The 24,271-nt window shown below is 43.6% G+C and overlaps 1 long non-coding RNA gene across 1 annotated transcript in view; it reads left to right on the forward strand.

Moving 5' to 3' along the window:
• The window catches only part of LOC150048758 (uncharacterized), an 81,627-nt gene that overhangs the window by 18,664 nt on the left and 38,692 nt on the right, over positions 1–24,271 (forward strand). The window contains exon 2 of the long non-coding RNA XR_016539100.1: positions 22,289–22,407. This is a non-coding gene — a long non-coding RNA (uncharacterized LOC150048758). The remainder of the gene's footprint in view (positions 1–22,288; positions 22,408–24,271) is intronic.

Consider the following 24,271-nt stretch of genomic DNA (forward strand, 5'->3'; position numbering starts at 1 on the left):
AAGTGGTTGTACTGAGAGGTTCCAATTCAATGGGTCAGTTTACAGTGAATCCTCCTTTAGATTGTAGGGAAGAAAGAAAGGGATAGGAAGTGAAGGAAAAGATGTATGAGCAGAAAAATCAAGAAAGCTATGGACAGACAATTGAGCTTTAACACGTAGAAGAGTGACTAGTATGACATCTAGGCAACAGAACGTTTTGTCCAAACAATAGTTTCAAAGGAAATAATTTCAGTTTTTTTCTGACATAAAAATTACTTCTTGGTCTTTGCCATTGAGTCTCTTCCAATATGTCTTTCTCTCATTATTATTATCAGCCTTCTTCTCTTCTTACCTTCTGTTCTGAAATATTCCTACATTGTTCTTACTGTCTCTCCTCTCATTTCTTTATATCCTCTAGCCATCCTGGAAAGAATTACCATTCACCAGTCTGTGAGAGTCAAGGGTGAGGAGAATGGAACTCAGTTCCAACAGGTTCCCAGAGCTCAGTCTTTCCTTGGACCTCAGCATCTATCATTCTTGACAGGTGTTTGCACAAGGAGGCCTTTTCCGAGTCTGTAATCCCAGGTGCTCCAAGAGCAGGGCAACTTGCCTGCAGCAATCCACACCCTTCGATGTTTATCTTGACATGTGCACCTGCAGCTCTGAACACATCTGTACATAAATTAGACATCACCCATTAAAATCGGCAGCTGGTTAGCCCAACGGCTCACTCCACCATAACCCTGCCCTTCCAGCCAGTACCGCACCAAGAATACAACCGCTTGGTTGCTAGTCTCAAAAAGAAAAACCACAATAATAGGCAAATGCCTGATTGTTCTCAATTCTTGTACATCTCAAAAGAATGAAGAAGTTATCTGGCTAGCTCTCGTAGTCCTAGCTAATGTTCCATTCACACAGTCCCCTACATGGGGTTTGTAGGTAATTTTTCTTAAAAAAAAATTACCAATTGTGATTCCTATTCTCTTGGGATCCTATCCTCCTGCTGGCTTGTTTACTTCCTGACATGACCACCCTTCCTGGTAACAGGGGCAGCATCAGAGAGCAGTGAGCTTCATTTTTTGCTCTGCTCGGTGTCTGCAGAGAGAGACCAGGATGATATGGATGTTAAGCAAGTTCTGCACACACTAGACCTTTCCTGAGGGGCCCTGCTTCTGTATCTCCTTGTATCCTCTGGTCCACCGATATGGATGGAAGTGGTTCTTAGAACGGAACATGGCATTCTCAGGACACAAGTATTTTAGGCCTTTGCCCGTGAGTCCTGTGGAGCTCTGTCTTTCTACCTTAGCCCAACTGACCAATCTTATATTTTTCATAGCTCCAACCTAGGGAGTCCTTTTGACTCCTTATTTTTTAAAATGAGACATATTTGTGTATTTTATGGGAACAGGTATATTTTGATGTATGTACACAATATGGAAGAGTCACTTTCATCTTCTCTAACAGTCATCACTTTGATGTGCTGGAATTTTCGTACTCCTCCTTTCTAGCTACTTTGTGGTATATGATAGGTTGTTATACCCAGTAGTTACCTTTCAAGGGTGGACAAGACCAAAAATAACTTTTTTGGTGCTTCTTATCCAACAACTTCTTTCTATCCTTTCTATCCTTCTCCCTTGCCCTTCTCAGTCTCCAGTGATTACCATCCTACTCTGTTTATTTATTTTTTCTTCCTATGTCAGTCATAGGGTTTCATCTCTAGGCCTGGGTGCAGTCCCTAAGCTCTTCAACTCAAGGGTTGCAGTCTACCACTTTGAGCCACAGAACCAATTTTGATTCTCTGGTGGCTAATTGGAGATAAGAGCCTCACAGACTTTCACTTTCATGTCCTGGCTTGAACCATGGTCCTCAGATCTCAGCCTCTTGAGTAGCTAGGATTATAGGCATGAGCCATTTGTGCTTGACTACCCTCCTACTCCTTTTCCTATGAGAGCAACCTTTTATTTACAAAAAAGGGATGATATGTGGTACTTGTTTGGTGATTTCACTAACCCAGTGACTTCCAGTTTTATCTGTGTTGTTGCAAATGACAGAATCACATCCTTTTTATGGCCAAGTAATATATGTGTACACCTCACATATCCCTTCACTGCTTGTCTGTTGGTGGCGAAGAAAATATTGGTTGATTCATCTTTCAGCTATAAGAGATAGTGCCACCATAAACCTGGGGATTAGAATAATAATTTCACATTTTGTGACCATAGAACTCACAGACTCTTGTGTCAGATGATAGCTCTATTTTTAAGTAATCTCCATATTCAGCATAATGGAAACCTCCTTTTACATTCCTACTGACAATGTCTAAGACTTCCTTCTCCCTTCTTGATGGTGTCTGTTACTTTTGTCTTTGATGATAGCCATTCCAACTGGGAAGAGATAATCCTTCCAGATAATGCTGTCATTGATGATCAATGATATGGAACCTTTTTAAAAAAATATGCTCCTTGACTATTTGTATATCCTCTTTTCATTCAGCTCTTTAGTCCATTTTAAATCGGATGATGATGATGATTGGTGCTTGGGTTTTCGAATCCTTTACATACTCCAGATATTGCTCTCTTTTTTTTGGTTTATTTTTTTATTGTAATTAGTAAAAGGGTTACATGATATTTGCCAGATAGAAGGTACATTAATTCACATACATTGATACCCTTTCACATGTCTTGGTACCCATTTCCCTCCCCCCCCACACCCCTCACCCATCTTGGTTTTCCCCCCTTCCCTATCAAATTTCAAATATCCAAATACAAATAAATTCAATATATCAGATAACAAAGTGAGATACTAAACCAATATGAGATAACCAAGGGACAGCAAAGGAGATGAGAGACAACAGAGTACATTAAGGACAACAATCATTCATTATATGGCTTTTGTTTCAATATCCTAGAGGTCCTTTCAATTAGCTTCACATTATATGGCCTTATGTATCAAGATTTTGCTCTATTGCAGATCTCTGCTAGTAGAGCCCAAGGTTTCTACCAGATATTGCTCTCTTGCCACGAACTCTTCTGTACTCCTTATCTGTCTTTCTGCGTTCTGACTACCTGATCTGGCCCTGTGCTAGACAGGGCTGGGGAGCTTGGGGGTAGAATCTTGTGGCCATCCTCATTTCATCCATAGCATGGCTAGCATTTTCTACACTGTGATCTTGGTCACGAGTCCCTGCCGACAGAGGGTGTGGGAGGTCTAAACTACTTCCATCCAAAAATCATTGTTTGCTCTTTTCACGTCTATTCCTTCCTGAGGATACACACTGGAATTTTTTAGAGGTTCACTGTGTTGTGATATTACAATCTACTTAATGCGGAAGTAGGAGTGAGAACCCAGATGTCTTCTATTAAACTGGAAATAAAGAGATTTGCAAAAGTGTGGAACAATGCCACATTTTTCACTAAATTCTTTAAAAAATATTATTTTTTTAGTGATGAATGCATTAGCTAATACGTTAGGTTGTTATTTATGTTAATAGGTTATTATTGGCTTTAAATAAATTTAAAAATATTTTCTGTATGAATTTCCAGTATAATAAACCAATAAATACAAACCAACTGAACAAAAGCTCTGTGTAATTAACTATTATAGTATATTTATATTACATGATATTATATAGTACATTATATTTATATGATATATAATTTATGTGCATATTTCACCCATATATGTCATTCTTGATGATGGCATTTTAACTGGGGTTTGGTGGAATCTAAGTGTTGTGGATTTGCATTTCCTCTATAGCCAGAGATGTTGAGCAGTTCTTCATATGTCTTGGGACAATTTTACTTCTTCTGAGAAGTCTCTATTTAGCTTGTGTGCCCATGGGTTGTTGGTTTCTTGAGTTCTCTCTGTATATTTTGGATATTAGGTCATTGCTGATGTATAGTTGTACGTATATATAAATATACATTTAAAAGCCATACACACACACACACACACTCACACACACACACACACACACTCACACACACACACAGGGGTTTGAATACCATTGGAGTCACACCTCAACCTTTTTTGCTTTTATTATTTTTCAAATAGGGGTCTTGCTTTTTGCCCAGGTCAGCCTAGACTATAATCCTTTCTTTTATGTGTGCCTTCTGCACAGCTTAGATGACAGACTCATATCAGCATGCCCATCTTCTTATTGGTTAAGATGAGAATCTCATGAACTTTTTGCCTGGACTGGCATTGAATCATGATCCTGTCAACTTTAGCCTCCAGAGTAGCTAGGATTATTAACATGACCACTACATCCTGCTAAGTATTAGAAAATTGAAAAGAGAAGTTTGGAAACAACAGGTCTGCTCTGGTAACAGTTGTTGGCCATGGAAGTGACTGGAGTTAGCTCAATCAATTTATGTCTGTTGCATGCCTGGGGAAGAACTTTCTGCTTTCTGTTATTTCATATGAAAGTTTTTAGTCAACACAGCCATGGCCTTTTGCAGCTATGAATGTTGTGAACTGAAAAGTAGAGAGAGGGAAAGGGAAAGGGAAAGGGAAAGGAAAGGAAAGGAAGAGGCTGGGAGGCGGAGAATGTGGCAGGTGTGTACACTGGAGGCTTCGTTGTACACAGATATGTTGTGCAGATTGGATGAGAGACAGATTGGCAAATATGTCTTCCATGGTGATAAGCAAATATGGCTGCCGTGGAACTGCAGGTCTGGTGTGTTCTTTGAGAGCCAGGCTTCATCAGTGGCATCCCTCCTGTTTCTGAGCTCTCCAGCACTCATTGCTCTACTCCTCCGGATCTCTTTGTTTGTAAGCTACACTGCACATCTGTTTGGGATGGGTGGACTCATGGAAAATTTGCTCCATGGCTTGGCAAGTAGAGGATTAAACTTCAGAGTTCTGGGACTGAGGGAAGACTCTGACAGCCAAGATTCATATTGTCAACTTGAGAACAAATGCTGCAGTACTTGGGAGGGAGTTACCTGTTCTTCTGGGGAATGTTTCAAGTACCCTTTTCTTCTGATGGCGGTTGTGTTGGTCTCTGATTTGCTGCTTAGCTCAGGAATGTCAAAGGATCTGGGAGATAACTTTGAATTTAGTGAGGCACATGGAAAATTGGAGAGAATTTCTCTGCATATCTTTGGGAAATAGCATTGTTTTTGTCTATTTAGTTTCTGTCCTTGGCTATTTGAAGCATGGGGTCATGATGCCATCACCAATGCATTTCTCAACAGGTTAGGCACTTTGGGGGAACTAGGGTAACTCTATGCATATTTGGATGTCTTGGAATTCTTTCTTTTATTTTTTCTTTTTTTGTTGGTCATGGGGCTTTGAACTCTGGGCCTGGTCTCTGTCCCTGAGCTCTTCAGCTGAACACTAGCACTCTACCATTGGAGCTATATCACCACTTCTGGTTTTCTAGTGGTTAATTGGAAATAAAAGAGTCTGACAGACTTCTGTGCCTGGGCTGGCTTTGAACCACGATCCTCAGATCTCAGCCACCTGACTAGTGTGGATTACAGGCCTGAGCCACCAAGGCTGAAAATCTTTTGCTTGGTTTGAAATCTCTCCTAGGTGGACAACAAGTAGAGAGAAGGCACAAAAAAGAGTTGAGTCATCTCAAAAGACAGTGTGGACTTTTCTCTAATAAATTTCAAGTGGGACTCAAAGATCTGTAATGCTAGAACAACACTAACATTGGATAGAAGCTCCTTGAATTTCTTTTTTTTAAAACAACAAAAAAATCACCATTCTGAAGATATAAAACATTATTACCTTGTTATCTGATATATTGTATATATTTATTTGTTTATTTGAAATAGGATAGGGAAGGGGGGAAAACAAGATGAGGGGTGGGGGTGGGGGGAGAGAAATGGGGACCAAGACATGAGAAGGGGTATCGATGTTTGTGAAGTAATGCACCTTCTATCTGGTGAATATAATGTAACCCTTCTATTACTTACAATAAAAATATATGAAAAAAAACTTACTAAACTTAGAGTAAGAGCCAGGGAGAATTTATGTTCAAGTCAGGATGATCAAAAAGCATTGAATTTCTCAGTTCTACAATAAAACCAACACAATATCCAGGAATAGATGAAGCCAGTTAAAGGCTGGCAAAAGAGATGGCCAGTTGTCTTTAGGTGTTTGTAACTACTTGCATTTTATGTTGTATGGTGTGCACTTTTAAAATTTCAAATAATAATTGCCATGACTAATTCTCTCTATCATTGTTTTAAATTGCCAATAAGCATGAGGAATGGAAAAAGCATTAGCTAATCTTCATTATTTACTTCTTTGCTCTCAGGGGTCTTGGAAGCCACAGAAAGTCTGTTAGTGAATTAGAAGAAAACCACAAGGTAATTACTTTCTGGGCTTCTAATGCAATCTGAGTTGCTTTTCATTGTGAGAATGTTGAGAGGTTGCCACAAAATTAAACCAATTAGGATAATAAGGGGAGAAGGAGAAGATTAAATTTATTTCCATTTGATTTAACTTATTAATTTCTCAGGGGAGAAGGATTTGTCTGTCATTGACCTTCACATTTTAACCCATGAGCTTCTTCTCTAAATATGTACTTAGGATTTATCTTGGACCACAGAGCCTTTTTAGTTGACTCCAAAAGCCTCTATCCTTGTGTGTGTGTGTCAGGGGGAGGGGTGGTAGGTGAATTTGAGTATGTGGTAATACTAGGACTTAAGGCCTCCTGCTCTCACTTGTTTTTTGTTTTTTGGGTTTTTTTTTTCTCAGAACTGTAGCTCTACTACTTGAGCCACTCCTCTGTTTCCAGCTTTTTGCTGATTACTTGGACACAAGGGTCTCATGATGGCTTTGAACCATGATCCCTAGATATCAGCCTTCTGAGTAGCTAGGATTACAGAAGCTAAAAAAGCTTCTGTCCTTAAGAAGGAAGTTTGGGGAATGTGAGTCAGTCAACAGTTTGCTTGCCTATCAATCAACAAACTTATTTCAAACTTCTACTATCTGCTAAGCATGTTGTACAGTGCAAGGATCCAGTGTGAATCCAAACACAGATGTTCTCAGAGAGAAAGCAAACTGATCAATAAAATAATTGATTAGTGCTGCAGAGAAGATAGCCCAGGAAAAGCGCAAGCCACTGTCTAGCAGAAAGAACGGATAGATTAAAAGACACACTGGGTATGTTTGAGAGAAGTCCTGAATGACAGAAGGTGAGGGAGTATTGGATGTATTATGTGTTTCCTCTTTCTTTACATCTCTATCTTGATCTGTGTAGCTAAAATGTCCCCTACAAGCTGAATGGGGGAAGCATTGGATAAAGAAAAAAATGCTAACAAATAGCTGTTGGCTAACTTCTCACATTTGGCTCTACTGTAGGTCCTAGCTATATAATAAGGACACTAATGTCTTCTCTTTCTCAGCACCTAAAGAACATTTAGGGCTTGATTCAACCAATCAGCAGGTACCCTGCTGAAGTGATCAATTCTTTCTGGGACTTCTAGCCGCAAATAGTGAGTCATTCCATTTAGTATAGGCTAAAAAGTTTAGATGAAGAAGTGTGGATCTCACTGTGGACCCACTGGAAGAGCTGGAGGGAAAGGTGAGCTTCCAGGAAATGAGAGCCCAGGTACCACGTGGGAAATGCTGCTGTCAGGGTTGACTTGCTGAAGCAGCAGCCACAGCCATAGACTGTTGTAAACCCCACCTGCCTCGTCTCCAATTAGCTCTGGCCAAATGGACCTTGCATACTGTTTGTTTCTTCCCTCCTAACTTGATATAAAGCAGAGTCTTGAATGAGTGAATCTGGGTGATAGGTGTCAAATTCCTTCCCAAATTACCGCTGCAGGCAGTGAGATGGATATGAACAGGAATGAAGGAGCTCCTGTTCACAAGAATCCATTTCTCCTTCATGATGACAGTCATAAAACCTCAGCTGACCCAACACTCTGGGCCTGTGATAGAGTAACAGCCCTGTCTCATCTTTATGTGAATTCCACATACCAAGGTCACCTTCACCTTGAAGGGAGTGTAGCAACCATAAATCACCTTCTACTAGCGGTGCTAAACTGGGAAGGGAAAAGAGGATCCAGTTTTCAGGTGTCTGCCCTCATCTTCTCAAAGTACAGGCATATGGCTTCTAATATTTAGCTAGTCACTGTGTAGTCATCAAACCACTTGAGAAGGGCTTCAGTTTCATACCACCTAGTGATCCCATTCTATTGGTTAATAAGAATCCTCCAAGGAAGGAAGCTGGCCTGCATGTGAACTGCTTACCTCCTATCACAAGGCGTACTTGGGTTTTCTATTAAATCATTCTTTGCTGTCTTCGTGTGTGTGTGTGTGTGTGTGTGTGTGTGTGTGTGTGTGTGTGTGTGTGCGTGCCAGTCCTGCAGCTTGAACTCAGGACCAGGGTATCATCCCTTGACCACCATTCTTTGTGGTCAAGGTTAGCACTCTACCACTTGAGCCACAGTCCCACTTTCTGCTTTTTTCTGTTTATGTGGTACTGAGGAATCAAACCCAGGTTTTCATGCAGAAGCATTCTACCACTAAGCCACATTCCCAGCCACAGCAAGTCAGTTTGGGGGACTGTATTCTCTGCAGTAGTGGAAAGACTGCTGAAGCTGGAATAGGCATTGAATGAGGAAGTCTACTGAGCCTTCTGTCTCAACTATGTAAGGAGGACATCGGTGGCTGTGGGTCCTGGGACTCCTTCCTGCTGCTCTAGACGCCTTGTGTCCTGTACATGAGACACCTGCAAAACCACACATGATTTCCCTTTTCTCTACCTTCCATTCAGAGATGTGTGTCCTTACACAAGATCTGTCAGCTCTGAGTTGGGCTGGTTTAACCTGAAAGAAGAGCTGGAAGAAAAGACTTGAAAGAGAGGATGTTCAGACTTGAAGTTCCAAGAATGGGCAGTTTCAAAGATGCAAGGATACCTGTGTGTGTGTGTGTGTGCTTTTTTTCTTTTTTCCATAGCTGCATTACTAACAAGAGGCTTGATATATAGTAGGCACTAAATAAATATTTGTTAAGTAAATGAACAGATGAATAAAATAAAACACTAAGAACAAGGAGAGGAGAACTGGTAGATTGAATACCAAGCAATTCACTTGAGCTTGTGCATGTTTAACCAATACTAATAATGCTTGCTAGGCAAAGTGCTAAGTGCGTCACAAATTTTAATGTATTTAGTTCTTTTTTTTTTGCCAGTCCTGGGCTTGAGCTCAGGGCCTGAGCACTGTCCTTGGACTTTCTCAAGGCTAGAGCTCTACCACTTGAGCCTCAGCACCACTTCCGGCTTTTTCTATATATGTGGTACCAAGGAATCGAACCCAGGTCTTCGTGCATGCTAGGCAAGCACTTTAACCACTAGGCCAAGTTCCTGGCCCCTGTATTTAGTTCTTATAACTGCTTTATGTGATAGGAAAGTTTATTAAATCTACTTTAAAACCCAGGTATGGAGAAGTCAAGTGACTTGTCAAGGTCACATCAGTGGTAGAGCCAAATCCCTGGACTAGGTTGCCTTGAATGTCTTCTGTTCTTGCCATTTAACCTATTTTGACTTGGCCCGTAGGGCGTATCCTGAATGCTGATCTATGATATTCTGTAAGTGAGTGGATAGGATAAGTAAAGTACATAAGGCTTACTTTTGCTAATGCACTGGAATACTTACCCCCCAATTCCCCATTGCTTCTAGTCTTCTCCAGGTTCTGCCTACCCAGGTATCTTTCCCTTTGTCCTTCTCCTGCCCAGATGGGCCAGGTGAGCCTCTCTGATGCCACACGAGCCTCAAGGAGGCTGCACCAGTCTAGATGATTTCCATTGTGTGGGTCCAGCTGTGTGAGGTGTCAGTCCTGGTTCAGTTCCAAGCTGAAGACTGCTCGTCCTGACTGCTCAGGTTCCTCTGGGAACATTGGATGGCAACACAGGACATCTACCCCTTCATTGACCACAGGGTCCAGAGGCCAACTTTTCCTTGGCTAGTTTTTAATCTGGGGGTAGGGGGGGTTGGGGAAGAGCTCTGTCCAAAAGCTTGCAAGCCCAAGAGAGCACAGCATTTGTAAATGCTCTAGAGAGATAGTTCTTCCTATAAGCATAGAGGGGATTATTTGCTAAAACAACAGACTTTGCTGGCATTCTCACAGATAACACAGGGAAAGCATCCTCTTTGCCAGCACAAATAACAGGGTTGGGGACTGAGGCAGGGAGGAAGGGTGTGTTTTTTCCTCCAATTTTATTTCATCCACCCCCTGGCTCCATGCAGTTCAGCTGCTCCTAAGATTAGACAGACCTCTCGAGGCACCTTCATTTTGAGAAGGCACCTGACCACAAGGAAGTCACCGATAACTGAAATGGCCCCGCTGCTACAGAGTGATGGGATGTGTAGCCCAATATGTTTCTGAGATATGGGAAATGCCAATATATGTAGATCTGCTGTCCCTGGGAAAGGATTTCCCATATTTAAGGGGCTTGGAGCTCCCTGGGCATGGTTCTGGACTTGTACTGCTACCAAGCCGTAAGCCCTGGAGCTCTTGACTTTCCTTTCTTGGAGTCCTTGTGGAAGCTATATTTTTTTCCCCTTCTTGACTTCTTTTCTCCCTTTGGTGTTTACATGAACTGGTTGAACCCATCACGTGGTGAGTCAGTGTTTATATTTGCAGAAGCACCCGCTGGGGGAAATGGTGTTTGTATAGAGGTCAGCCCCTCTCCTGAGTCTGGCTGCAGCCCCATGCTGGGGTTTTAGCAGCAGTAGCCAAGCACATACCACAGCCCTCTCCCCTTTCAGTGCTTTATTTACCCCCTAGTTCCAGACTCCAGATCCTGATGATCCTGGTCCTGGACTAGGGAGAAGAGGGAGGCCAACCTTCCTTCCACCCTCTCCTCAAACCAATCCAGGGTTGTTAGTTGGTGCCCTACCTCCTGAGTCACACCTCCACTTCTGGTATTTTGGGCTTAATTGGAGATACTAGTGTCATGGACGTTTTTTGCCTAAGCTGTCAACATTTTTTGTTATCACTCCTGTAAAGAATCATTGTGGATATTGATTTTCTCATCATTTCATCTCCTCCCCTAATTCCATACCTGTTCCTGTACTGTGATACTTTAGAGATCATGAATCATTGTAATAGCTAAGGTGTTTCTATTTTCCCAAGACACTGTCATAGAAGTATCACCTCTGTTGAAAGTTCATGCATCAGAGAAAGGCTGTGTCATCTGAGACAGCCTGTGGGTTTTTGTTAGTCTTTTGGTTTGATGGACTTAGAAAGTAAAACCCCCCTGTAGCCCTTTTGTGGGCTGGCTGTCCACAAGAGACAGCCCTACAGGCTGTGGACAGCTCCAAAGAGAACAGATGCTTGTATAGTAACGGGTATCTGTTGACCATAGAGTGGGCTGAGGTTGTTTAAATGTACCCTGCTTCCTCCCATCCCCTCAACTGTCAGTTTTTTGTGGGTGAAACCCTTTCTCCACTGATGTCTGAAGCCGAGTGTGACCAGCGGGCTGAGGCTCAAGACAGCCCTACCTGAGACAGGTAAAAAGGACGGGTGTAGGAAACAGAGGCCTCTTTTTATGGGAAGAAGGGAGTTTCTGAGTAGGGGGCGGGGAGAAAGACATTAAGGACACAGGCTTGAAGTAGCTGCTTGAGTGATGTTAGCTCAAAGAGTGGACTGGTGGGGGGGGTGGCTGGGGTTGGAGGGATGTGACCAGACTTACTTGTGATTGGATACCATGCCCCATACAACGTGAGAGAGCCTCGGTATGGATGGTGTCCTGGAAGCTGTGTGATATGAATACCCTGGACAGTTGACCTCTTCCTGGGGTATGCCTTAGCCTTACATGGCTTTGGAAACTAGAAGGTCAACTGTCCCAGTTCACTCAACATTAGTCTCACGAAACAATCACTCTGTTTTCAGTTTGCACAGAGTGCAGCTTACTATTAGTTGTATGGTGGTCAAGAAAAAGGAGAGGAGTATTAGACCATCTTGGATCCTCTTCACTTTCTATAGCGAGGGAGTAACGGGGGACGGGAGTTTGGCCCAGTGGTAGAGGACTTGCCAGCATGCATAAAGACCTGGGTTTGATTCCTCAGCACCACATACATAGAAAAAAAGCCAAAAGTGGTGCTGTGACTCAAGTGGTAGAGTTCTAGCCTTGAGAAAATCCAAGGACAGTGCTCAGACCCTGAGCTTAAGCCCAGGACTGGAAAAAAAAAAAAGAGAGGGACTAATGACCTTTTGGGAAGGACATGCTTCTAAATACCTGGGGTAGCCAGAGGGTGATCCCAGATGGGAAGAGAGTACAGTACATAGAGAAAAGGCTTGCAGTATAATGCAAGACAAAGATGTCACCTTATAGGTATGACTTGTATAGTGACAATCATACATATTTTAAAAGATATACAGGGGAGAAAAATGGTGAGAGAAATACTCAAATTATACCTACTGTGAAGTTGTCCTGATTTATCTTAGGATCTTCCAAGACTTTCCAGATGTATGTATTACAAAGTGTAGTTCCTGTTTGGTCCTGGGGCTTGAACTTAGGGCCTGGGTGCTGTCCCTGAATTTTTGTGCTCAAGGGTGGCTGCTTGACCACTTGAACAAAGCTCCACTTCCAGCTTTTTGGTGGTTAACTGGAGATAAGAGTCTTGCAGAGTTTCCTGCCTAGGCTGGCTTTGAATTAGGATCCTCAGATCTCAGCCTCCTGAGTAGCTAGGATTACAGGCAGGAGCCACAGCACCTGGCTTCAGAGCATATTTCTGGTGGAGGTAGTGTTAAGCTGTATCTGTCATACAGATGCCATTGTTCCTGGCCCTTGTATCTGTACATTTAAGGACCCTAGGTGGGAAATCAGCCCTTTTTTCCTCAAAGACAAGATTTGTGGGTGATTTCCTGTTCAGTACTTATTGCTGATTTTCCCCTAAATGACTGTCTTATGTGCATTCACATATATGTGCATACACACAGCTTGCGGCCCAAACTGCACGTGAAGGGTAGCAGAGGGGTGTCTTTGGGAGGAGTGTCTGCACAAAGACCAGCCAGCTGGTCTCAACCTTCTTTCTAGCCACTTGAGATGGTGGGAACTTGGAGTTGGACGTGGGAGAATTGTAGAATCCACTGGTGAATTGCTCTTTTGTTCTCCTTCTAATCTTCTAATCCGGGGGAACAGAGAAAAAAAGTTTCCCTGGCACTTGGGATTTAGCACTCTAAAGCCTTCTGTCTTTGACCCCACCCTGGGCACTGGGGTGGGGGAAGGCAGGTGGGGAAGATACCAAGTAGAGGGTAGTGTTAAGCCCAGAGAAACTCAGCCACAGCCACACATCATCTTCCTGGACCGCATGCCAGGATCCCTGTCTTTTCTGTTCTGGGCCAGCGTGCTCTCTGCAAATGTCTCTGTGGCTCTTTTCCATCATTGTCCTATAGCTGATCATTGCAGGCCTTGTGAGCCAGGGAGCCCAAGCACGCCTTTCACTTTTACCTAGGTTTAAATCTGGAATCATCCCAAATTAATAGCCAATCACTGTTCAACAGCCAAGTCATTCCTGAGACTATATAGATGTTATAAGTGCCTGATTCGCTGTACTTGTTTGCTCAGAGGCCTATGCAATGAAGCCAAAATTGTGGTCCTGTTTCCTGTAAAACCACTGGGCTCTGCTCAGGTCTGTAGCCATTGGCTGCTGCTGCTTGAGGTTTGGCAGTAACTTTTGTTCATTTGTGTGACCAGTTGCAACGGCAACCAAGGCTAATGGTGATGGGGTGCTGGATATATATCAGCTCCTGTCAGAGCAGGGCATGTGCGAACTCAGCCCTCATCTCAGTTAAGAGGGTGGTTCTGGGCTTAGCTGTTTTGTGAATAAAGAAGCTGAAGAGGTCTCCATGTTGGGAGGGAGTGCAGCTTTCTTTCTTTTTTTTTTTGGTTTTTAATTTTTAATATTTTTATTGTTATTATACAGGGGGCTACAGTTTTATAAGGTAATGAGAACATTTCTTTTTGGACCATATCACCCCTTCCCTCACTCTTCCCGGTTTTTCTCTCCTCTCTCCATCCATGAGTTGTCGACAGAATGTCTAGTAAATGCCACTGGTGCATTTGTTCACTCTTTGTCTCCCCATTTCTATGCCTGCTTTTACTTTTTAAATATATATATATATAATTTCATTATCTTTAGTGTACAAAGGAGTTGCCGTTCAACCAGTTCATGAATACAATGCATCATGCTTAATGTCACCTCTTTCACCAGTCTTCGCCTCCATCCCTCCCAACTCGACCTCTTCCTTTAATTTTCTTAATGTTGTAGGATATTCATTGGATTTCATGACTACATAGCTTCCTTTTGAATGTAAATAGTATGCCTTCTGAGTTTACCTCCTCCTCCTCTTCCTCCTCTTCCTCCTGCTTCTTCATCTTCTTCTTAATTCTGTGGCATGAGAACAAACACATTGCTCTCAGTATACGCAGTTCTGCCAACTCTCAGCTCCAGACATTGGTGAGTGCTACGCAGGGGCTCTGGAGTAGACAAGCAGGGCATTCTGGGTATTGACATGCAAATACACAAGGTCCAATATGGGAGTGTGGGTGGAGGGACAATAGCTTGCAGGTTGAGAGTGTCTCCAGGCGGACTGTCAATCTCTCCCTCACACAGGGGCTTCAGACTAAGTGAGTGGGCAGGGAGGGGCAAGTGCACAGGAAGGAAATGAAGGCAAGGGTAGGCAGCACAGAGAGCCAGCTGCTGGGACACAATGCTGGCTCATGTTTTTGGGGGGCTGCTAGAAGAAGGACAATTCACAGTAGAAGCCTTCCACCATCCAGCATGGCCGTTACCCTGCTGGCCATTCAGCTTCTCGCCCACCTGGTGGAACTATGGTCAGGATCTCAACTCCTTCCCTCTCTACAGCTGCCTTCCACAGCTCCAGTTTGTCCTTGTGAACAGAAAAGGCCCTTGTTCTCCCTTGGGGACTCTCCAGACACACTTGGAGTTTCTTGTTCCTTCCGTCTCTTAGCTATTAGGGTCTTGGCTTCCATCTCTGGCCTCCCTTCATCCTCCTGTCCAGTTCATTCAAGACTTTAGGCAGAAGGCGACCCTCAAAGTTCGCAGCATCAAATAGATGAACGATTGCCAAGCTATCTTAGCACCTGGGGGACCCTCTCTTTCCCGCTAAGATAACTCCTACAATTTGTAGCTCCAAAAATTGCTTTTCATATTCATTTATTTATTTGTTTGGTACCAGTATTAGGGTTTGAGCTCAGGGCTTCATACACTTGCTTGTTTTTTTATTTTGTTTTTGTTCAAAGCTGGAGCTCTAGTATTTGAGCCACACTTTCATGTCTAGCTTTTTAGTATTTAGTTGGACATAAAATCTCATTTTCTCAGGCTGGCTTCATACTACGATTCTCAGACCTCAGCTTCCTGAGTGGCTAGGATGACAGGTGAGCCACCAGCACCTGGATCAAATATGATTTTTGAATCCACTGCCTGGTAAGATCAATTCAGCTGGGTAGGTGAAGTGCTGTACTGCCCAGCATCCTTATCTCAGTGGCTTCACACAGAAAATGTCCATTTCTTTATTGTGGCTCCCAGGAAGACAGTGGGAATTCTGAGGATAGGAGTTCAGGCGTGGGGGTTCTGTTTCATGTGGTTATCAGCCATCTTAGTGTCTCTTTTTTAGACTTCCACTGGGGCTGTGTTCACACAGAGGCAAGGGGAAAGGCAGGAGAAGACTGTCCAAGATGACTTCTGGCTCAGGGGTTGGCGGTGCTCACCACCCCATCCATATTCCCAGGCTGGTGCTAGGTACCAGGCCATAGCTCATATTCTGGAGGCTGTACACGTAGTAGTGTCTTGGGGATTCGATGCTCATGTTTAGAAAGACATCGGATGTTCAGGTGTAATCTTTGCTATCAGGAATCCTGAGGCTGAAAGCTTGGCCCAAATGGTATGCTAATCAGAATGTTAAGACTACTTACTATTCTCATTAACATTCTCAGAACTTTGAAGAAGGGGTTGACCACCGGCATTAACAATGCACAGTTACGTAAGCACGGGGAAGTGATCACACGTAGGTAAAGCCTGAATCAACAGAGCTGTGTGATTTGGGACTGGTTATTTACTCTCTGGGCCTTAATGTTCCATCTAGACAACAGAATCTAATGGTATAGAGCAGGGTAGAAGTTCAGATCAAGTGATGACAGTGATGTCCTTTAGCTCTTGGCACATCAAGGACTTGTTCATGTTCCCAGTCATGGTTATTACTACGCTTTGTGCTTAATCTTGTCATGGGAGCTGAGATCAAAAAGTTAAGCTATAGTCCCACCACCACCACCACCAACAAAAAGTTAAGCTACCTAGAAATTATCCCTCAAGGGTTCACTCTTTTAGAAGAGAAGGCATGGCAAGAAGTGGTTGCAGTATGATGACATTCCTTTGGGAGAGGCGTAGCTGTGGCTAGAGAGCATGAACATCTTAGCTCAGTGAATTGAGGCAATTGCTAACCTCTGAGGCATAAGCTTGACAGGCAGAGGTGAAGAACTTTGAGAGAAGAGGGTGGAGGTGGGAGAATGGGTGATTACTAACTACTGGAGCTTAGGAGGTAGGAGAGGCAGTAAGCATCAAGGTATGGTGGGGGGTAGAGGGAGGTGCTAAACCACCCTCTTAGGATGAAGGGTTAGATCCCAGAAAATGCACCTGGACAGGGTCTGGGATACAGTGGAGGATAAAGAGAGATTAATTGGAATCAGATCAGGAAAACAGAACAAAATGCAACTTGACTTTGGCCTGCAGTTGGGTCTTTTTTTTTTTTTTGGCAGTCTCTGGCCTTACCTTGTGTTTACTCTAAAACTAGCCTAGGCATGCTGTCACTTTCAAAACTCAGTAGTCATGTTTCTGAAGCAGGGGAAGCTTCTGGAAGAGGGAACATCACATCCCACACAACAAAAGGTTCTATGTTGCTCATAACCATCCCATCCCAATAGTAATGGCCAGGACATCGTTTCTCTCTATAGTCCTGCCCTTTTGATTTCTGTTTCTCTGGCTGTGCCTAGGGCCCAAGCCTCTTCCACTGACTCAGGCTCTGGGACCTTTCCCTGGGTCCTTCTTTCTGTTGTGCCAAGCAACGAGGTACTTATTTGCCATTTCTATGCATGCTTCACTCCCCTTTCTATGAATCAATGCTCTTCTTTTTACCCTTGCCCTTAGGCATAAGCAAATATGTTTTTCCTTCCTGTCAGTCAAATTGGCTGAGCTCTTCATTTAACCTTGTGGAAGTCATGGTATATGATGGTCATATGGCTGTTCTTGGGTTGAGGGATCCAGCTATGTTTCTCTGTCTACTTGAATTTATATGTGATCAATGAACTTGCTTTGGCCGAAGGAATGTGTGTGGAAATGATGGAGGCCATTTGCTGTTAGAAGCCTTAAACACTGAAATGGGTCCAACCATGCTTATCCCTCTTTGCCCATCACTGACATGGCCCATGAACTGAGCCATGGCATCTTTGTTAGCCTGGGTCCTGAAGGAAGAAGTGTGGCTACAAAGCACAGGCAATAAAAAAAACAAATCTGGATTGTTAGCTTTCTTGAGATTTTGGAGTTGTGTGTTACAGAGCATAGCCACCTTGAATATCCTGACTGATAACACCTGGTGACTGGCAGATTGTAGGATCCATTATAGACAGAAGTCATCCCTCTCAGATTAAAACCCTCCTCAGTTTCTATGTCCTGTGAGATGCTTTCTGATCAGAAAGAGGACTGTGGGGGTGAAAGTGAGAGGCAAGCCTAGTGCTCAACAGAGAAGGGTTGCTAATAAGCAACCCAAGTAAATGAAGTGGAAAAGGCAGCTGCGGTTAGGCTGTATTCCACAGATCTCAACCTAAACCTTGCTTGTTCTCAGCATTGTTTATTTCCTACATTCCCACATGGTCTGCACAGTCTCTCTGCAAACTCTGATTATGCCAGGCAACTTGAACCGGACTGGAAAGTCATTTCTGGAAACAAACTTGACGCAGATGATTGGATCCTTTAAATTATATGTGCTTTGGGAGGTGGGGGAGAAGATGGTGATGGAAAACAGTGAGAAAAAGTTTCAGAGAAAGAACTCAAAAGATAAAGGGAAGAAACTTGCAGTGTCTGGTGATTGCATGAGGACAGAACAGATTGGAGACAGGGGTACAGGAATGCAGTGAGTTCAGCTTCAATGCTCAATGGTACATACATGAGATCCATTATCTGTGTATGTACTGGGATTTGAACTCAGAGCCTTGCACTTTACTGTCACTTGGATTTTTTTTTTTTCCCTCAAGGAAAAAAATAAGTGGGCATACCTCTACTTCTGGCTCCTTGGTGGTTAATTAGAGGTAAGAGTCTCATGGGCTTTTCTGCTAATGTTGGCTTTGAAACAGGATCATCAGATCTCAGACTCCTAAGTAGCTAGGATTATAGGCGTGAGCCACCAGTGCTCAGCTAGATCCACTTTGAATTTGCTGCCTTCATTCCTTCTTCACCAATGTTAACATATCTTGGGGGTTCCAAACACTGTGGGTTTGAGAAGAGTTTGGATGTGGTTTTCAGCCCCCAGAAACTCCCCAACAGAGATGGAAATTCTTACTACACTTCACTGTGATTAGCGTTTCTGGGATCTGCAAATAAGTGGGCATCAAGTGGTTGAAAAGCAAAGCTCCAGCACTGCTAGGGGTCCTTGGGAAATGAATGGATCCTTTTCTTGCCAAGTGTATGAATAGGGGCTTCTCTTTCCCGCCAAAAGGAATTCGAAATGATCTCTCAAACAAGCAGCAGAGAACACTGCAAGTCTAATATCTTAATGCCTGGATTAGAGAGAAAGTGGCTGGGCTGTTCAAAGAGGGGCAAGCTGTTTTCATGGTTGGTTAGTAAGGCAGGATTTATGCGTTTATTTGTTTCTACAGCAGGTTTTCAAAACAAACTGTGGCAGCTGGTGATGAGAGATGTACAGGCGAGGGCTGAAGGGGCTGTGAGTACAACCTAGAGGCTGGAAGATCAAATCTGTACAGCCACAGCCTCGGCAGTGAGGTGTTTGCTGGAGCAGTAAAGAGTTGGGGGACTGACCACAGACTAGACAGCCCCTCCCCTCCACTCCCTGGCTTGCCAGACTCCATTGCTCTTCTAGCAAAATGTATGCAGAACTGATTTGAGCTCTGCCTTTCTCATCCAGTGTTTTTACCGTTTTCAAAAGTCACAGGTTATGGTTATTCATGTCAGATCATGAGAAACTTGACTGATAATTAACTGGCTTCTGGTTCCTAGAGGCATGGCATCAAGGAAAGAGCAATTTAAAAAAAAAATGTTCTGTATTATTTTTTGGCTGTTCTTATCCCAGAGGGCTTGGTTTACACAGGTAAGGTGGTGATCCCATAAGGTCTTCCCAAGAAGATAAGGCTTGAGTTGTGTTTTTTGGGAACAAGGTTGGGAAATACTGTGTGTGTGTGTGTGTTCTGGGGCTTGAACTCAAGGCCTGGGAATTGTCCCTTAGCTTTTGTCACTCAAGGCTGATGGTTTACTAATTGAGCCATACCTTAACTTCTGGCTTTTTGGTGATGAATTCCATGGAAGCTGGCTTTAAACCATGCTCTTTATCTCTCCATTTCCTTGGATTATAGGTGTAAGCCACTGTGCCAGGCCTGGGAGCCATTTTGAAAGTGTAAGGAAGGATGGTCAAGCCCACTTGAAGAGCTAAGAATGACTGGATCCCAGGGAGATCACTTTCAAAGTCTTCTTCGATCATTTCAAGATCACAGGGTGTATGCTGGGTGCCAGTGGCTCACACCTACAATCCTAGTTACTCCGGAGGCTGAGATATGAGGATCACGGTTCAAAGCCAGCCTGGGCGCAAAAGTCCCCAAGACTTTTATCTCCAATTTATCACCAGAAAACTGGAAGTAACACTGTGACTCAAATGGTAGAGTGCTAGCCTTATGGCAAGCCTGATCACACACCCCGACAGTCACTCAGTGATTCCCTTCCAACCCAAATTCTATTCCAGGCCAACCCCTCTTTAGCAAGACTTTTTTCTTTGGGTTTTCTTTTATGAATGATTAAATGCTATTTACAAATGACGGCATTATATGATAACTGACGACTTCTTTCTTTCTTTAGTGAGGCATTAATTAAATAGTACATATTATAATGAATGGATTTTAGATCTGATGAGCTATCATTTAATTGGTTGATATATTTATTTCTCCAAACCCTTTGGAGCAACTTCACCTTGAACTATTCCTATGAATTTCTCTGAATACTTTCATTTTTCTGTCTCATTGTTGTGTCAAAGAATTCAGCTTAAATGGACATCCATTAACTAATGTCAGGCCATCACAAAATTACCTTACTAAAGGCTTACTTTGTATTTGATACCCCCCCCTTTTTTTTTTTGCCAGTCTCTGGGCTTGAGCTCAGGGCCTGAGCACTGTCCTTGGACTTTCTCAAGGCTAGAGCTCTACCACTTGAGCCTCAGCACCACTTCCAGTTTTTTTTTTTTAAATATGTATGTGATACGGAGGAATTGAACCTGGGTATTCATGCATGCTAGGCAAGCACTCTACCACTAGGCCAAACTCCTACCTCCTCTCCTTTTTAAATGATGCCAGTCTTGGGGCTTGAACTCAGGGACTTGATGCTGTCCCTGAGCTTTTGTGCTCATAGAGTTCTACCACTTGAACCACAGCTCCAGTTCTGGTGTTTTGTTCGTGATATTGGTGATAGGCATTTCAGATTTTCCTGCCCCTACTGGCTTCAAACCACAATCTTTAGATCGCAACCTCTTGAATAGCTAGGATTATAGACATGAGCCACTGGTACCCAGCTTTAGAACTTTTCTTTCTTTTTAAATCTATGGTGAACTGTAGATCATGATTCAATATACAATAGTTATGGGGGCTGGGAGTTTGGCCTAGTGATAGAGTGCTTGCCTAGCATGCATAAAGACCTGGGTTCATTTCCTTGGTACCACATATATATTAAAAAGCCAGAAGTGGTGCTGTGGCTCAAGTGGTAGAGCTCTAGTCTTGAGAAAGTCCAGGGACAATGATCAGGCCCTGAGCTCAAGCCCAGGACTGGCCAAAAAAAAAAGTAGTAAAAATGGAATGGACAGCCAATAATAAAAGATTAGCTTAATAATTCCTGGTATACTTCTTTTTGTTTTGTTTTGCTTTTTGCTAGTTCTGGGGCATGAACTCAGGGCCCAGGCACAATCCTTGGTCACATTTTGCTCAAGGCCAGTACTCTGCCACAGGAGCCACAGTGCTACTTCCACTGTATGTAGTACTGAGGAATCGAACCTAGGGCTTTGTGTATACTAGGTGAGCACTCTAGCACTAGGCTACACTCCCAGCTGGTCGTACACTTGTATGGCAGAATGCAAGGTGCAATGAAATGTTAGGTTGAGAAAGATAGACATGAATGACAGGAGACAAGATTTAGAAAAGATGAGAGGTGGAGAATAGAGGCGGTGGTAAACAGATCTTATGAAGGACTATTACAGTAGGGAAATAAAGGGCACTGTATGGAATTGAGCTTAGTTCTGAGTATAACAAAATCAGAGCCCAGGAACCGGGGGGGGGGGGTTGGGGGGTGGGGAGAAGGGAGGCAGTTAGTGGCTCATTACTAAGAGGAAACATCAGAAAAGAAAGGAAAATTCTGGTTACAGATTCGACTGGATTCCTGTTGAAGGCTGGTCAAGGCGATCAGTTCCCAAGTGGATGTGGGGGGATCATAAGGAATTTGATCAGATATCAAATTCTAACCGGATTTAGCAAGATTCTTGCTGCATACCAGGCAGAAACAAGCCCAAGATAGACAGATACCTAAGTTAAGGCCTCAGGGCTAAAGTTTGATCAGTAAGGGCATCTTTGTCAATATGTACATGGTATTTCTAAGACATAAAGCAGATTAGATATTGTTAGGTGCAGGGTGATCAATGTTTAACATAATCAGTGTTGTAATATTTAGATACAGATACACCTGGAGGATATAAGACAGTTTTGTTCTCTTTCACTTTTCTCCTATTGTCCGAGTTTTTCCATTGAATTCATGCTACTTTTGTAATTAAACAACAACAAAGTATGTTAGTTTATGACATAAATTTGAGAGGGGGGCATTCAGTTTTTTAAAAATAAGCCTCTCACCCCTCCGTACATCACCTTTCTGGGGATAAGGATGTAGACACCTTTGGAGTGGGGAAGAAGCAGAGTTATTTTGTCATACAGTACTTGATGTCCTAGGTCCTACTTACCCATGTGCTACAACAGGATAGATTTATATCTCAGCAACTCAGTTCCATGAATCAAAGCCTTCATGACACCTGCCTAACTGTCAGCTTCCTCCTCTCTCACCTTCCAGCTCAAAACTCCCCTAGAATTATGTCAGGAGTGACTTCAAAGAAAAGTTGAATGCAATACACCACGAAACCTGCTCCTGGACATTTATCCTAGAGACTCATCTTGACACACAAATACAATGTATGTATGTTGATAGCAGCTTTATTGGTAATAGCTGACAACCCAGATGTCCTTCTTCAAATGAATGGCTAACCATGTGACGGTCCATTTGTATGACAGAATACTACTTGACTGCCAAAAAGAATGGAGAAATTATATTTCATGCCACCACTTGACCAATCTCCACACAATGACACTAAGTGAAAATGGAAATATCTAAAGGTTCCACATTGCATGCTTTCACTTACAGAAAGTTCAGAGAACTGGAGGAGAGATGGACTTGAACTCAGGGCCTGGCAATCCTCTATCACTTTGAGTCATAGCTCCACTTCCCATTTTCTGGTAGTTCATTGGAGATGAGAGTCTCATAGACTTTCTTTCCTGGGACTGGCTTGGAACCATCATCTTTAGATCTCAGCCTCCTGAGTAGCTAGGATTGCTGGTGTGAACTACTGGTGCTCTGTATTATTATTATTATTTTATAAGTGCATATGTGTCTACAGTTTTCTCATAATAGAAAGTGAACACAAAATAATAGCAAAGGCTGATTTCACAGAACCAGCAATGGACACTGGGAGAGGGTTCTGTGAAGTGCCACGAGGTCCCAAGAGCTACCCTGGGGTCCTCGGACAATGTCCTTTCCCTCCATACGCGAAACGAATCACTTTCCTCCTATGCCAAGAAGTTGGTTATTTATTTTTATAAGTGGATCAAGTTTAAGGGGACACAGGAAGGTCTTATAGTGTGGGCAATGACGACGCAGGCTCTGTGATGCGCCACCCAGCTTCTTCCTGGCATTATTCCTTTTCATACTCACGTCTTCCCTCCTCCTTTCCATGCCTCACCAATCCCTGCTGCGCAAAAGGAGCCTGTCCTGTTTCCTGTGTCCCCAGGGTTGGATGCCAGAGGCAGGGTGACTGCGCGGGTGGGGCTCCCCTCCCTCTAGGCCTGGCACTGCCACGTGCAGGCTGGGGTGGAGGCCAAGGGGTCAGGTGCCGAGGAGGGGAAGACAGGGGTCGGCCACGCAGGCCTACTCCAGGCTAGTTCTCTGGCTGCAGCTTCACCCAGGGAGAGGGCCAGCAACCCTGCCCTTTAGAAAATGAGCAACAAAGGAGAAAAGCAAAGCAAAGAGAAAGGAAGTGGGGAGCGGGAAGGCTGGGGTGGGCAGGGGGAGGCCCCCCGCTGAGGGAACAGGTGGGGACTCTTTAAACAGAAGTCCTGACTCAGCCCCTTCCTTTCACTGATTTTCCAAAGGACTGTTTGTTTTAGTTCCCCCAGGCAGTTAGGGGGAGAAGAGGCCCCTGGGCTTGGGAGGAGGGGGCTGGCAGCCTCTGTGTTTTTTTTTTTTTTTTTTTTCCACAGCCCATCCCAATCTCCTCTTCTGTTGGATTTAGGGGCTTCATTTCATTCACCTTCTGGTTTCTGAGCTATAGAGTTTCCTATGGGGGCTGGAGAAGTGGGGATGGGAAGCTTCTAGAAGAGTTATGGCATCCCCTCCCCCACTTCAATAAGGAAATAATCAAGAAAGTGTGTGAATAGAAAGTGCTGGGAAGGGAGAATCCTTAGGCTTCCAAGTCACAAGCAGAAACTAGGCTCTCTCTCTCTCTCTCTCTCTCTCTCTCTCTCTCTCTCTCTCTCTCTCTCTCTCTCTCTCTCTCTCCCTCTCTCTCTCTCCCTCTCTCTCTCTTTCTCTCTCTCTCTCTCTCTCTCTCTCTCTCTCTCTCTCTCTCTCTCTCTCTCTCTCTCTCTCCCTCTCTCTCTCTTTCTCTCTCTCCCCCCCCCAAGAATCGCACCCCTTTCATAAGCTCTTAGCTCCAAGGTTATGAGCAAGGCAGTCTGAGTCGCACCCCTTTCATAAGCTCTTAGCTCCAAGGTTATGAGCAAG

The sequence above is a fragment of the Megascapheus bottae genome, chromosome 21 (assembly GCF_031878675.1).
Source record: "Megascapheus bottae isolate mThoBot1 chromosome 21, mThoBot2.hap1, whole genome shotgun sequence".
Classification (NCBI taxonomy): Eukaryota; Metazoa; Chordata; class Mammalia; order Rodentia; family Geomyidae; genus Megascapheus; species Megascapheus bottae.